Source organism: Spinacia oleracea, chromosome 3 (genome assembly GCF_020520425.1).
Source record: "Spinacia oleracea cultivar Varoflay chromosome 3, BTI_SOV_V1, whole genome shotgun sequence".
In the NCBI taxonomy this organism is placed as follows: Eukaryota; Viridiplantae; Streptophyta; class Magnoliopsida; order Caryophyllales; family Amaranthaceae; genus Spinacia; species Spinacia oleracea.
The window spans coordinates 59,852,981-59,869,040 of NC_079489.1; the positions used below are offsets into that span (position 1 = coordinate 59,852,981).

The following is a 16,060-nucleotide window of genomic DNA, read 5'->3' on the forward strand; positions in this document are numbered from 1 at the left end:
GGGGACCATGATAGTGATAGCATGTGAGAGATGTTGGTTTTTTTTTAATTATTTAATTAAGTGGAGACTTTGAGAGAGAGAAATAATAAAATACTAGACTAGGTCCCGTGCAATGCACGATTAATACTAAAATAATTTATTATTTCAATAGTAGTTAAATAAAAAGACTTGTGGTATTAAGAAAACGTGAAAATAAAAAGGATATATGAAAAAGTATAAATTCAAAGTTGTATAAAAAATATATTCAAATGAACTAAAGTTGCATATGACAATACAAAGTTAAGAATTATAGTTGTGTACTTGTAGATCGATACAACAAAGTTAACCAAACCCGAATAACTGACCCAACACTAATTTTCGAAAAGATCCGAGCATAATTGTGTTAGTCAAATGCAACATAGTTTTAATTGAGTACAATTTTGATAAATGGACTTCTAATATTAGTCTATTTATCATGTATTATGATTTTAATTAACATTCGTACTTACCATGTATTATATTAACATTAGAAATAGACTTACATTAGAAGTTCATTCATCTATATTATTTAAATTTATTATCATATTACAAAGTCATAATAATACATAAAAATCATATCATAAAGAAAAAAATATTGATTCAGCTTTCCTCCAATAATATATATGTAGTATTCCCTCCGTATTTAAATAGGAGATACACTTGGCCGGACACGGTATTAAAGAAAAATAGTTGAATGAAAAAAATAATAAAGTTGGGTTGGGGTAAAATTTTTAATCAAGTAAATAAGTGGGACTATTAAATTTTGGAGGGGTGTAGGGTGGGGGGTTTATGAAATTAATTGTTTAATGTGGTAGTGGGGTTGGAGTATTATTTAATTAGATGTTAGGGTTGAAAAGTTACTAAAAATGGCAAGTGTAACTCCTATTTATATACGATCGGAAATGGTAAGTGTGTCGCCTATTTAAATACGGAGGGAGTAACATTTATGGTAATTAAATTATATTTTTATTTTATTTTTATCTTAGTTTCCTAATGAAAAGGTAATGTTATTATTTTTTTAAAGTAAAAAAATTATTTTGGCGGGAAAAATTGCACCAGGAAGTGACACATGTCATTCTTGGTGTCTGTTTTAGTATAATTTAATAGATGGTAGAAAGTTACCAAACGTAAAAGTACGTGTTACGTTTAAAAAACACATATTAAAGGAAGTGATTCATTTAAAAAAAACGGGCAGTAATTTTTACTTACTATAGGTTCCCCAAAAATCCCAAATTATATCCTAACACTTATAAAGCTTCATACTTTGATTACTATTCACCCAATAGTGCAATTACGTGCATGCCCCTCATTTACTTCTTTGTTTTATTTTGTCTTATTCTTATCAATAGAGCATTTACGGTTTCACCCTTCCCTCACACTTGATGCTCATTCTATTTGATGCCCTACGCTGGTTTCTTCGCCCCTCTTGTAGATTTATTTGATGAGCATTTCCTCCTCTTCTCCAACCCTGCTACTCAGCTCTTTCCTCTCTCCACATTTTCTCTGCAAACTGTACTCTCAACCATGGCAGAGCAGAAACACAATTGCGATGAAGAATCAACGAAGCATCCCTCACCTCATTCCTAACACTTATAAAGCCTTAAACTTATATTACTTTTCACCCAATAGTGCATTTACTATTTTTCCCTCATTTTGTGCCTTAATTTTTATTTTGTCTTATTCTTATCAATAGTGTTGATACATTTATACCCTTGGTCATATTGCTACCTTTTGTCTCTTTTTTTTTTCTTTTTTTTTTTTCTCTTTTGCCTTTTCTTTTTCCTTTTATGGCCAACCCAATAACTTACGGAATTTCTCCCGTCACTCTTACTAACCTAGCCTTCCTCTGCCCTCTCGTCTCTCCTGTCAATGTTTCTTGTGGAATGCTACAATATCAATCCCACAAATATTGTAAACGTATGTATGATTTCATATTATTAATTACATGCAAATCGAACTTTAGCATTGCTTTCTAGCATATATATAACGTAAATTTATAAATGTTAGTCTTTTACATAACATTTCTGCAAACTAAATTTGTATACCTTGGGGATCGTGCGCTAGCGCATATTCCAACAACTAGTTACTCAAATCTTCAATCAATGAATCAAGGTTTAGTTTCACATAGAAGTAGCAGTTCTTTGCCTCTTACTCACCCACCTCTTCATTCAAAATTCTAATTCTAATTCTAAAATTATTAGAGACTTTGAAAGCAATCAAATCTTCCATATGTCACATGCAACAAGTGTAATTTGATTTTATTTCGGTTATCCAACCCTTAATTTGATTTAGTTTGTTCATCGTTTTCTTTATCCATTTTTAAAATAATATTATGTCTTAATATGTTTTAAAATAATATTATGTTTTAAAATAATATCAGTTTGTTCTTGTTTTCTTTATCAGTTATCCAACATTTTTCAACTTTTGGAATACATATTCTTGCTATTGAACCGAGGGAATAAGGAGAGTGATGATACAAAATTTTGTTATACATAGCAGTTTTAGAACATAAGATATACTCTTTAGAATAATAGAAACATTTTTTAGAATATTAAATGACTATTTAGAACATAAGAAACACAATTTAGAACAAGAGCTTTAAATTTAAAGAAAATGACTAAAAAAGTTTAGAATATTATATTTAGGGATCAACAATAACGACAAGAGCTGTTTCATGTCTATCCAAACAAGGAAAACACCTTCTCTCTAAAAACAAAACACAAATCCTACCCCCGCCATGTAATCCCCCGTAATTTTATACATTTTATTTACATATTTTAACGTATAGATTATTATATTTAAATTAGAATTTACGAATTTTAGAAATAAAAATATAATTAACGTATATTTATTTTATTACATTTTGAATATTTTTAATGATTTATGAAATCAAGATAATTTTAGAATTTGAAGTTGAAAAAAAAAATCGAATTACGAAAACGGATTGAATTTATAAAACGATCCTATTCAGTTTTGGATTCGAATCATAAAAACCAAATCCTAATTCTAGCCCATTTTGCAAAGCCCAAACCATAAAAACCCAAAACAATTCTTCCTCCCCTTACTCTACTTCACGTAAAATTAAGCAAGCCAAAACCCACATCTCCCTCCTTCAATCTCACGTAAACAGCAAACCCCAAGAACCCCTTCCTCACTGCCGACTTGCCCAGTCGCCGGACCTCCACCGCTGGTAAGCCCTCTCATTCCCTTCTCCGTCGTTCCCCTTTTCTTTTCTTTCTTCTTTCTCTTCTCCCTCTGTTTCGTTCTTTCCCCTCAACCATTGCTTTCGGCTTTCGCACAACACCACTGTAAGCACCACCTTCGCCGCACCACTTAGCGCAGCCGCCCACGAACCTCGACCACCGCCGTGCACGGTAGTCCTTTCTCATTCCTTTTTCGTTTCTGATTTTCTTGCTTTTCGTTCTTGATTTTCGACTCTTGATTGAACCATGTCGTTGCTCCACAGCCCGAGCCACGCAACCACCGCCCTTGCGGCCACCCGCCGCCGTGCCCTGTCCGCCGGCCAATCCTTTTCTCTCCCTCTTTACTTGGTTATTTCTTAAACCTTAAGTAAACTAATTATTTTGATTATATTTTGTTAATTTAATTTATGTTTTGAATTAATAATTTTATGATTTTTAATTTTCAGATTATATAAATACATTGAAATATTGATTTTGATTATTTAAAGCATATATGAAAAATATTGATTTTGGTTATTTAAAGTATGAATTTCAAGGTTTTAATGGTTGTAAATCATGATTGGACGATTGTGGATTATTAAATTTATTGTTTCGACGTTCTAAGGACGTAGATTAACCTTGGTGAAGTTTTTAAATGAGTTTATATTGCTGAAAATTTAAAGTACGATGTTTGCAAAGAGTTTTCAACGAATTACAATCACTAATTCAATAATTATGATGCTAGAAAATCAAATGTTCAAGTTTTGATATTGGGGAAGGTTCTAAATATGTTTAGGATGCATTTAGAATGCTTTATTATGGTTGCCAATGATTAGAAATTGATTGAGATTATTTGTTGGTTGTTTTAGGCGGAGAATTCTCTTTAGGTGACTTTTGAAAGTGTTAAAGTGGCCTATCAGTTTGTTTACACAAGGTACGTACATACCTGTGTGCTTGGAATGTGTGTTATTTGTTGAAACCATGTTGAAATTTGTTGACGAACTTGGTTATGTTGGAATTACATGTTTAATATTGTTGGATGGACATGTTGAACATATATATTTCGTTATGAGAATTATAACATGTTAGTAGATGATTGATGTGAACATGTTGGTTAGGAACATTAGATTATTATATATATATATATATATATATATATATATATATATATATATATATATATATATATATATATATATATATATATATATATATATATATATATATATATATATTGATTCAGATCGATCGTTCGTTGTTCCCTTTTAGCTTTTCACTACTTTATGAGGGCCGAGGACCTTTTTAGTAAGTTGAAACCTTATACCCATATAGAGGGGTTGATCAATATTAAAGAAAATGTTGAATTAATTGGAATAAGTATTGATTGATACCTCTGTGATCACTTACTTAATTCCAAGTTAAAGTAGTTGAGAATGATTGTTGATTGTATGACTTATGTGATTGTTGAGTCATAACAGAGTTTTAAATTGTAAATCATGTAAAGTGAAATTGAGTAGCAATAGCTTTAGACTGTGCACGTCTGAAGTGATGGACAATAAGGAGTGGGGGTCATAGGTCGCATATGGCTTTCTCTGGGCCGGATTGATCACCGGTTCTATTTTAGTCAAAAGTTCCTCGATATCGCAGGTCATTGGGGTTACGGAGTCGCGCTCGTACCTCGTCTTCTTTAGTGAAGGCTTCTAGTAGACAACTCAGTCTATTGACTATTTCAACTAAAATAATGTTAATGATACAAAGGTCTAGTTCAGTCAAATGTAGTTTTCAAGTCAATATGCTTTGGTTATCCTTGCTTATGTTTTACTAGTCTTATATGTACGCGATGCGTGCGAAATATTATAAAAACTTAAATTGTGTAATTACAACTAATCGTAACAAATATTAGGCACTAAAATATCATTCACAAATTTCATATTTTAAAACACTGAGGTCATATAATATGTCAAACTTGCAATCTAAATTATGAAACAGTGTAATACTCATGTCCTTAGTCCTTACATGACAAAAAATCAAAATCTTAGTACCAATGTAAAGTAATTAAAAATATAAAAAATAGTGTGTTTCACTTTTGCAGTTTGTTTAAATATTGCCACAAAAATAAACCTTAACATGATATATATTAAGAATATATATCAGTAATTTAAACAAACCGCAATATGTTTTATATGGAATCGGTATGTTACTCAAAATAAAAGCCCCTAATCCCAAATTTTGCTTTATGTGATTTGTTATGTTATATATATATTTTTTTCTTTTATGGTTTTTTTCTTTGTTTATTATTATGGTCTCTCATGTTACCTTCACCTTTGTGGGAACTAATAGTATAGGTAATGATATTGATCCCTCGTTTGGGAAGGAGCTTCTTTTTAGATTTTTAGAGAACTTTGACAAATGTAATGACTAAACTACCCTTACAATTTTAAGTTACCAGGTATTCTTATTTGGGATAGTGTATCTTTTACCGGTAGAATGACAAATTTGGTTGCTAGTTTCACTAAAAGACGGAGACTCCAAGGATCTGTCTCACGGTCTCACCTCTTTCGTTGCTCCTCCTAGCTCTCTCCTCATACCTGAAGCAACGAAAGAGGAGAGAGCTAAACTGATGTTCTGAATGGTTCTCTTTCGTTGCTCCTCCTACCCCTAACGCAACTATATCCAGAAATCAATTATAATCCCCTCCTCCCTCTCACCTCTTTTGCTAACTCATCCCCTCGAGTCTCTCCTCTTTGTCGGTACGAACAACAACAATAAAACCGGCACAACCACCAACCACCTACAGATCAATTCAATCGAATTTCTACAAATTTTGGAGATTCAAGTTTTAATAGTTGCGAAAATAATGGAGGATGAGGTATGAAATCGAAACCCCAGATTGAAAACGGAGATATAGAAGTGTTGAGAGATAATAGGTTTAAGAAGATGAAGAAAATGGCGGAGATGGTATCCCTCGACATGGTGATGGGGATTGTTCCAAGATTTACAGTGAGTTTTTCTGTATTAGTTTGTCCGGTTCGTTAATTGTTTGAGGAAAATGATTGAGTTTTACATCTCTTTGATTTTTGGCGTTTTGTAATGGAATTAAGTGTGGAAAATTGGAGGCCTTTAAAGCTCTGTGATTTTAGGCGTTTTGTAAGTGAATTAATTTTGTGAAATTATGGAGGCCTTTACTGCTCTTTGATTCTAGGCGTTTATTAAGGCCTTTCTTGTTCTTTGATTTTAGGCGTTTTGACCGAATTAAAGCTGGATTAATATTTGTTTCCTTAATTTTCAAGCGAAAAACCAATTGTAATATTGTGTAATATTTTCTTTCCTTAATTTATTTTTCTTGCCTGATTTTAACTATCAATCAACGTGATTTGAGCATAGATATTATTCTGTGGCCATTAATCACGTTTTGGGCGTTAGAAATTGGAGGGGTCTGGCACACTGTTAAACAGTGAAGGGTGTTATTGTAAATTTGTTGGGGGACACGAAAAGTTACTTTACTAAAAAGCCCTCAGGAGCTGGCTTATAGAATAGAGATTAGTATCATGTTAGGGTTGTTCGTTTAATAGAATCATGTTAGGATTATTATTGTTTTAGTATGTAGTACTCATCTTTGCTGATTACGTGCTTTGTTTGTGTGTATTGATCATGGCTATGCCTTATTGATCCTGTTATGACCCATTTTGGTGAGCAGTCTCTAAGGATCAATAAGCATTGTCCATCTACAGGTTTGAAGATGATGCATCATTGGGATCGGGATTAAAGAGCTTGTATTTAGTTTGTGTTGCTATGTGCTTTGGGTTTTGTTAATTTGGACTTTAAACATGTCGTACTAATTACATTTCCTTATTTTCGTTGATTGGTTTTGAGGTTAAATCTGTAATCGATTATTTATAAACCTAAAGTTAGTTTTATGTTTTCCGCTGCAAAATTCTGAATAAGCCGTTACGTTTTCACACGGGCGATAATACTTTGGTAATTCTCCATAGTTATATTTATAAAAAGGGTTATTTTAGAAAAAAGGAGAATTGTCGGGGTGTTACAAAGTGGTATCAGAGCTAAAGGTTTTACTGACTTTTCGTGTCTACTTTTTAAATTTTTAGGCGCCTAACTAACTAGTTAATTACGTAAAACGAATTTCGTTCATATTTTCTTTACTATTTAACAAGGTTCGAAATTATTCTAAGTTCGATTCAAAATCTTTCGTTTATGTGAATTAAGCGTGTTTCCTTTTTTTTGAAATTAAATTAATATTTTCGGAATTTAAAACAAAAAAAAATAAAAAAATATATTTTACTGCTGCTGCTACAGTAACGTAATTTTTTTTATTAACATGTTAATTATTTATTCGTTTAATAATTATTTGTTAATGTAATTATTTCTTACAAATCATTCTTGTTTTATTCTTTAAATGCTTCAATGATTTGACATACTATGACTTATTATGAGAGATGGGTAGTGTAGGAAAGGGCATATAGAATAGAAGCATTACGTTTGCATTATATCAACATGATTGTATTTTCTCTGCCTGCTAATTACTATGTCTTTCCTATGCTTTGCGATTGCTATTTATTCTTACTTATTGTGTATTGTGGGATCGTACTGTAAGTGAGAGTACTAATTACTAACATAGAAACTATGTTTAATTGTTATAGATCACTAATCATGTCTGACATAGAAGAAAATTGAGTAGGGAGCAACTCTAACCCTATTGTTCTGAGCGATGATGAAAATGAAATGGATTATGAGTCTGACATTAATAGTTACACCAGCTACGAACTTATTCTGCGTCGATTTTTAAGAGCAGGAGAACCTGATAGTGATGATGAAGCCCTTCGTGAGTTTGATCGTGCTAGAGGGCAAACTAGGGTCGATTTTATCAAGCTGTTTTGAGACCTGATAGTGAGCCTAAGCCTGAGCCTGAACTTGAGTTTGAGTTTGAGCCTGAACCTGAGCCCGAGCCTGAGCCTGAGCCCGAGCCTGAGCCAGAGGAAGATAATCATCAACCTCAAGGTCCACGAAGATCCTCAAGGCCAAGAAAGAAAGCTTATTATTTTGATATGGATGATGATGATGAACTTAAATACGAGTTATTCACCCTAGAAGGTTATAGAGAATCAAAGGACAAGTCTGATGATGTCTCCCTCTAGCTTTGTTTACATATTTAGTCGTGTTTGAGAATAATGTTGGACAATTTGCCCAACCATGATTTATGTTTATATCCTAAAACCTTTTTATTTTATTTTGAGGACATGTGTGTGTTAATATTTAGGATTGTTATTGACATTCTTTTGAGGAATAAAAGTTAGATTATTGACTATCCAAAGGATCAAGAGTTTATTAGGGGCACGCAAGGGGAATGTTTTCTTCTTTTATTCTACCTTATTATTCGTGATGATTGAAGTTATTCTTTGTTTCTCAGTTGAATGTCCTGCATGCGAATATCATTCGTAAATGATTGTTCATTTTATGTGAATTCTGGATGTTGGTGTGATATTACATTGTTAGAGGATAATATAAGTGAAGTTTTGAACTTGAATTAGAGTATATTAATTTCAGGTCGCGCTCTAGGATGGCCAACGATAACGACCTAGCTGCTGCTATTCGCCTCTTGGCGGAAAGATTAACACAGGAAAGAACTGAGCTCCCCGATTCTGCAGGGGACATGTTTGAAAGGCTTGCGAAAGTTAAGCCACCATACTTTAAGGGGCAAGCAGACCCCACCTTCCTTGAAAACTGGATCAGGGAGTTTGAAAAACTATTTGGGGCGGTAAAGTGTCCTGAGAATATGAAAGTGGGCCAAGTTGTCCTTTACCTGAAAGATGAGGCCGACCTTTGGTGGAGGAAAAATGGAACTAGACTAAGTGTTGCTGAGGGGTTCAATTGGGATTCATTTATTGTTGCCTTGAGGGGGAAGTTTTATCCTCCTTTTATGCGAAAGCAGAAAGCGCAGGAATTCATCAACCTTAGGATGGGGAATATGACCATTACTGAATACTATAGCAAGTTTATAGCTTTGTCGAGGTTTTCACCTGAGGTGGTAGCTACTGAGGAGCTAAAGGCTCAGAGGTTCGAGCAAGGGTTGACCGATGAGATCCAACTGGGATTAGGCGGGGAAACCTTTACATCCTTAGACATTGTGTATGGGAGAGCTGCTCATATTTATGGCCTGCAGACCAGGAGAGACAAGAATATTGTTGTTGGGGATAAAAGGAAAGAGTTTAATGCTGGGGAAGTCAGGGGAACTTCAAAAGGAATAGAAATTGGAATGGGAATGGAAATGGTAATGGGAATGGTAATTTCCAGGGAAGAAATAACCAGGGAAATAACTACAACAACAAAAACCAATCTGAGAGAGTGCATCACTGTAAGATGTGCAATAGCAACCATCCTGGTAGAAACAGCAGGGGAGAATTGGTGACTTGTAATTACTGCCAGAAAAAGGGGCATTGGGAGTATGAGTGCTATACTAAGCAGAAGAGAGAGCAGAATGGTAGTGGGAGTAGTAACCAAGGGAAACCAGGGTTTAACTATTCAGGGAACCAAGGTTCAAAGCCAGCTGGGGCACCAAATAACCAGGGAAACCAAAATAAACCTGCCAATGGGAACAACAATAACAACAAGGCTCCGGGAAAACTGTTCGTAATGAGCAGAAATGAAGCTGAACGTTCTGCAGATGTAGTTTCGGGTACTTTCTCTATTAACTCCTTACCTGTTAAAACATTGTTTGATTCAGGGGAAACTTATTCTTTTATTTCGTCCTCTATTGTTAAAAGTTTGAAGTTAGTAGATTTTGAGGCAATTGATTTACCTGTTAGTATGCCTACTGGTGTAACCATAAGGTGTACAAAATTATTTATGAACTTGCCTTTGAAGATAAAATATTGCACTTTTCCTTCTAATTTGATATAATTTAGTTTGGGGGACCTAGATGTGATTCTGGGTATGGATTGGCTAAGTTTATACAAGGCCAGGATAGACCGTGAGATTCAGAAAGTGAGCCTAAGGAACCCTATTGGGAAATCGATATCATATAGGCGTTTTGAGAAGTCTAAGAACTTTGGGGTGATCTCTGCGATGCAAGTGAGGAAGTTGGTCAAGAAGGGGTGTGAATTATTTTTATGTAGTGTCCAGGATGTAAGTAAAGAAGTTGGGGTGAAGATAGAGGATGTTCCAATTGTAAATGAATTAATGGATGTATTTCCGAGTGAGATTTCAGGTATGCCACCTGCTAGAGCCCTTGAGTTTACTATAGAGTTAAATCCCAGAACTGCACCCATATCCAAGGCACCTTATAGAATGGCACCTCCAGAAATGAGTGAGTTGAAGACCCAATTGCAAGAGTTGTTCGACAAGGGGTATATTAGGCCTAGTGCATCACCATGGGGAGCTCCAGTATTGTTTGTCAAAAAGAAAGATGGGAGTATGTGGTTATGTATCAAAAACAAATATCCTTTGCCTAGGATACATGACCTGTTTGACCAGTTGAATGGGGCGAGTGTGTTCTCAAAGATCGATTTACGTTCGGGGTATCACCAGTTGAGAGTAGCTGAGAAAGACATACCTAAAACTGCATTTTGGACTCGTTATGGTCATTATGAGTTTACGGTAATGCCTTTTGGGTTAACCAATGCACCTGCCATATTTATGGATTTGATGAATAGGATCTTCCACGAATTCCTAGATAAGTTTGTTGTGGTATTCATTGATGATATTCTGATCTATTCGAGGAGTGAAAAGGAACATGATGAGCATTTGAGGGTTATCTTAGAGACTCTTAGGAAGAACCAGTTGTATGCAAAGTTCTCTAAGTGTGAGTTTCGTCTGGAAAAGGTAGCATTTTTGGGACATTATGTGTTAAAGGAAGGAGTCTCTGTGGATCCTGCCAAGATTCAAGCTGTGAGTGAGTGGCCTACTCCAAAGAATGTCTCTGATATCCGGAGTTTCCTAGGCCTAGCTGGTTATTATAGGAGAGTTGTGAGAGATTTCTCAAAGATAACAAGACCCATGACCAATTTGATGAAGAAAGAATCAAAATTCGAGTGGAGTGAAAAATGCGAGGAAGCTTTCCAAATTCTAAAAGAGCGTTTAACCTCCGCACCTATTTTGACCTTGCCTGATGGGAATGAAGGGTTTGAGGTGTATAGTGATGCGTCGAAGAATGGTTTGGGGTGTGTGTTACAGCAAAATGGGAAGGTGATTGCATATGCGTTGCGTCAATTGAAACCGTATGAGGCTAATTACCCTACCCACGATGTAGAGCTAGCTGCGATTGTTTTCGCTTTGAAAATTTGGAGACATTACCTCTATGGGGCAACATGTAAGATCTTTACAGACCACAAAAGCCTAAAATACATTTTCACCCAGAAAGACCTCAACATGAGACAAAGAAGGTGGTTAGAGTTGATCAAGGATTATGATTTGAACATTCAGTACCATGAGGGGAAAGAAAATATGGTAGTCGATGCATTGAGTAGGAAATCGAGCCATAATATGAATGTCTTGGTAGTTCTTGAAGAGTTGTGTCGAGATATGCAGAGACTTAGCCTGGAAATAGTGAATCCTGGGGAGACCAAAGCAAGACTGAGTGCATTATCATTGGGGTTGTCCATATTCGAGGAGATTAAAGAAAGTCAAGCTGGGGATGAATACTTAGAGAAGATCAAAGAACAAATGGGGCAAGGGAAGGAAGTAGATTTCAAGATTCATGATGATGGTAGTTTGAGGTTCAAAGGGAGATGGTGTGTACCGCAGAAGTGTGAAGAACTCAAGAGACGTCTTATGGATGAGGGGCATAATACTCCATATTCTGTGCACCCTGGGGGTGATAAGCTGTACAAGAAGATCTATTGGTGGCTCAATATGAAGCGGGAAGTTGCTGAGTTTGTGTCTAGATTCCTAACCTGTCAGAAAGTCAAAATAGACCACAAAAGACCCATGGGGAAAGTTCAACCTTTAGAAGTGCCTGGATGGAAGTGGGGTTCCATTTCTATGGATTTTGTTACTGCCTTGCCTAGATCAAAGAACGGAAATGATAATATTTGGGTGATTGTGGACCGTCTAACAAAATCAGTCGTGTTTTTTTCCAATTAAAGAGACATGGAAAAAGAAACAGCTTGCAAAGACTTACATTAAGCATGTAGTGAGGTTGCATGGGGTCCCAACCGATATTATTTCAGACCGTGATTCAAGATTCCTCTCGAAATTTTGGTAAAAGGTCCAGTTGAACCTTGGGACAACATTGAAAATGATCACTGCTTTCCACCCTACAACCGATGGTCAGACTAAGAGAACTAACCAGACCATGGAAGATATGTTGAGGGCTTGTGCTATTGACTTTAAGGGTAGTTAGGAAGACCATCTAGACTTGTTTGAGTTTTCATACAACAATAGTTACCATGCAAGCATTAAGATGGCACCTTTTGAGGCACTATATGGGAGAAAGTGTAGAAGTCCCACCTGCTGGAATGATTTCAGTGAAAATATAGTTTTGGGAACGGAATTCATTGAGGAGACTCTCAGGAATGTAAAAATGATTCAAGCTAGAATTCAGGCTGCCCAGGATAGGCAAAAGAGTTATGCTGATTTGAAAAGAAGACATGATGAGTTTGCAGTAGGTGATAAAGTGTTCTTGAAAGTATCACCAACCAAGGGTGTGATGAGATTTGGGAAAAAGGGCAAGCTAAGTGCCAAATATGTAGGCACATATGAGATTCTACAACGAATAGGGAAAGTAGCATACAAGTTAACCTTGCCAATGGAGTTCGAAAAGATGCACGACGTGTTTCACATTTCCCAACTAAAGCGCTATATCCCTGATGAGCGTCATATCTTAGAGCCTAAGAGAATCCAGATTGATAGTAGCCTCACATACGAGGAAAGGCCTGTGAAAATCCTTGACAGGAAGGTGCGTAGTACACGCAATAAGGACGTCAACATAGTGAAAGTGCTTTGGTCGAACCACGAGTACGAAGAGGCAATGTGGGAAGCCGAAGCTGAAATGAAGATCAAGTATCCAGAGTTATTTTCTGAGGTGAGTTACGAGGGAGTAACTCGTTTTCTTTAAAGGGGGTAGAATGCGATAGAAATTCACGCTTTTTACCTATTTTATGGTATTTTTATGCATATATTTTATGCTTATTTTTAGCAACTTATACATGTTGATGCAAGTAAATAGATTCTCCGCATAAGGAAATGTGTTCGTGAATATTGCAAGTAAGTCTAAGTTGGCAAAAGAAGTGCACATGAGTGGCACAAATATTTCTCCAATAAGAATAAGTTGAAAAGTTAGGAATAATATGTGAATTTACGTGTTAAGTTTCGGGACGAAACTTCTTTTAAGAGGGGTAGATTGTAATCCCCCGTAATTTTATACATTTTATTTACATATTTTAACGTATAGATTATTATATTTAAATTAGAATTTACGAAGTTTAGAAATAAAAATATAACTAACGTATATTTATTTTATTAAATTTTGAATATTTTTAAGGAAAATTTGATGGGAATAAGTCAACCTTTGCCCTATTTATTAATAATAAGTCTAACTTTTAATTATATATGATTAAGTTAACCTTTTATACCCATTTATTTTTAACAAGTTGTATTAAAATTTACCGATTGTAATAGGTACCATGTATGACATGGCAGTGGAAAAATGATATGTTGCGTGATTTTCAACAATTTTGGGTTCTTTTAAAAATTTCTTTTGTTTATTTAATTCTATCTATTTTCCCTTCCTCTTCACTTCTTCAGCGTCCCTCTTCTACTTCCCCTTTCTTCATAATCCCTCCATTAAACTTCATCCCTCCACTAAACTATCCCCTTTTTCTCTTGTATTTCCAGATTTTTTTTCCCAATATGGAGTATAAAATCTCCCATCATGCCAAACTTCAGAATAACATCATCAAGCACACCCGATTTCACGATAACGTGCAATTACAACGAGGTAAGTTTAACTAATTAAGCAAAATTATTCCAGAAGGGGAGAGACAAATCCCCTGTTTTTGGTAATTTTGTGAAATTATTGCACTTAAAAAAGCTTAACGATTAATTTTTTTTTAAAATTTATACCATTTTAACGATTGCCACAATGCCCACAACAGCTACCATGGACGTAAGAATGGTTTGGGTAGTAGCCATATGGCTGGGTAGTGGGTACTCTAGCTACGGCCATGCCAATCAAATGAGCCCCAATTCAATTCCATTAACCCAAATCAATGGAGTATAAAATTTTGTTAATAATTCCCCCACCAACACCTAAATTTACCCAAGAATATGAATTTTATTCCTATGATTAAGCAAATTGCTTTTTTAAGTAACACAATTAACCCATAATTCATAATTCAAAATAATTAGGGTTAGCAATTTACACCTGCAAATTTTGCTTGGATTATGAATTAATTTCTCTTGAACTTTCATTGCTGCATCTCTATCACTTTTTCCCGATGATTACATCAATGAAGAAGAAGATGTGAAGGTGGGTGAAGCTCATTAGCTATGGCAGAGAACGATGATCGGCAAAAAATATTGAATGCTCTTATTTTATTTAATTTTCTATTGTTGTCGTATACGGAGTAACTGTATAAGTGAGAAAATTGTAAAGTGGGTGAGCCGTGCGTATTTGTCACAAGTTAATGCCACGCAGACACATTTTGGGAGTTGAAAGTGGAAGTTTACCGGTTCACAATTAATTTAACCGGTTACCGGTTAATTAACTTGTTAAAAATAAATGGGTATAAAAGGTTAACTTAATCAGATATAATTAAAAGTTAGACTTATTATTAATAAATGGGGCAAAGGTTGACTTATTCCCATCAATTTTTCCTATTTTTAATGATTTATGAAATCAAGATAATTTTAGAATTTTAAGTTGAAAAAAAAAATCGAATTACGAAAACGGATTGAATTTATAAAACGATCCTATTCAGTTTTGGATTCGAATCATAAAAACCAAATCCTAATTCTAGCCCATTTTGCAAAGCCCAAACCAGAAAAACCCAAAACAATCCTTCCTCCCCTTACTCTACTTCACGTAAAAATAATCAAGCCAAAACCCTCCTCTCCCTCCTTCAATCTCACATAAACAGCAAACCCCAAGAACCCCTTCCTCACTACCGACTTGCCCAGCCGCCGGACCTCCGCCGCCGGCAAGCCCTCTCATTCCCTTCTCCGTCGTTCCCCTTTTCCTTTCTTTCTTCTTTCTCTTCTCCCTCTGTTTCGTTCTTTCCCCTCAACCATTGCTTCGGCTTTCGCACAACACCACCGCAAGCACCACCTTCGCCGCACCACTTAGCGCAGCCGCCCACGAACCTCGACCACCGCCGTGCACGGTAGTCCTTTCTCATTCCTTTTTCGTTTCTGATTTTCTTGCTTTTCGTTCTTGATTTTCGACTCTTGATTGAACCATGTCGTTGCTCCACAGCCCGAGCCACGCAACCACCGCCCTTGCGGCCACCCGCCGCCGTGCCCTGTCCGCCGGCCAATCCTTCTCTCTCCCTCTTTAGTTGGTTATTTCTTAAACCCTAAGTAAACTAATTATTTTGATTATATTTTGTTAATTTAATTTATGCTTTGAATTAATAATTTTATGATTTTTAATTTTCAGATTATATAAATACATTGAAATATTGATTTTGATTATTTAAAGTATGAAAAATATTGATTTTGGTTATTTAAAGTATGAATTTCAAGGTTTTGATGGTTGTAAATCATGATAGGACGATTGTGGATTATTAAATTTATTGTTTCGACGTTCTAAGGACGTAGATTAACCTTGGTGAAGTTTTTAAATGAGTTTATATTGCTGAAAATTCAAAGTACGATGTTTGCAAAGAGTTTTCAACGAATTTCAATAA

General features: G+C 35.3%; 1 long non-coding RNA gene across 1 annotated transcript; it reads left to right on the forward strand.

Moving 5' to 3' along the window:
• Positions 1-3,017: 3,017 nt before the first annotated feature.
• Positions 3,018-7,254, forward strand: LOC130469052 (uncharacterized). Its single transcript, XR_008929431.1, has 4 exons — positions 3,018-3,392; positions 3,485-3,569; positions 4,070-4,134; positions 6,898-7,254. It is a non-coding gene; the product is annotated as an uncharacterized lncRNA (long non-coding RNA).
• The last annotated feature ends 8,806 nt before the right edge of the window (positions 7,255-16,060 follow it).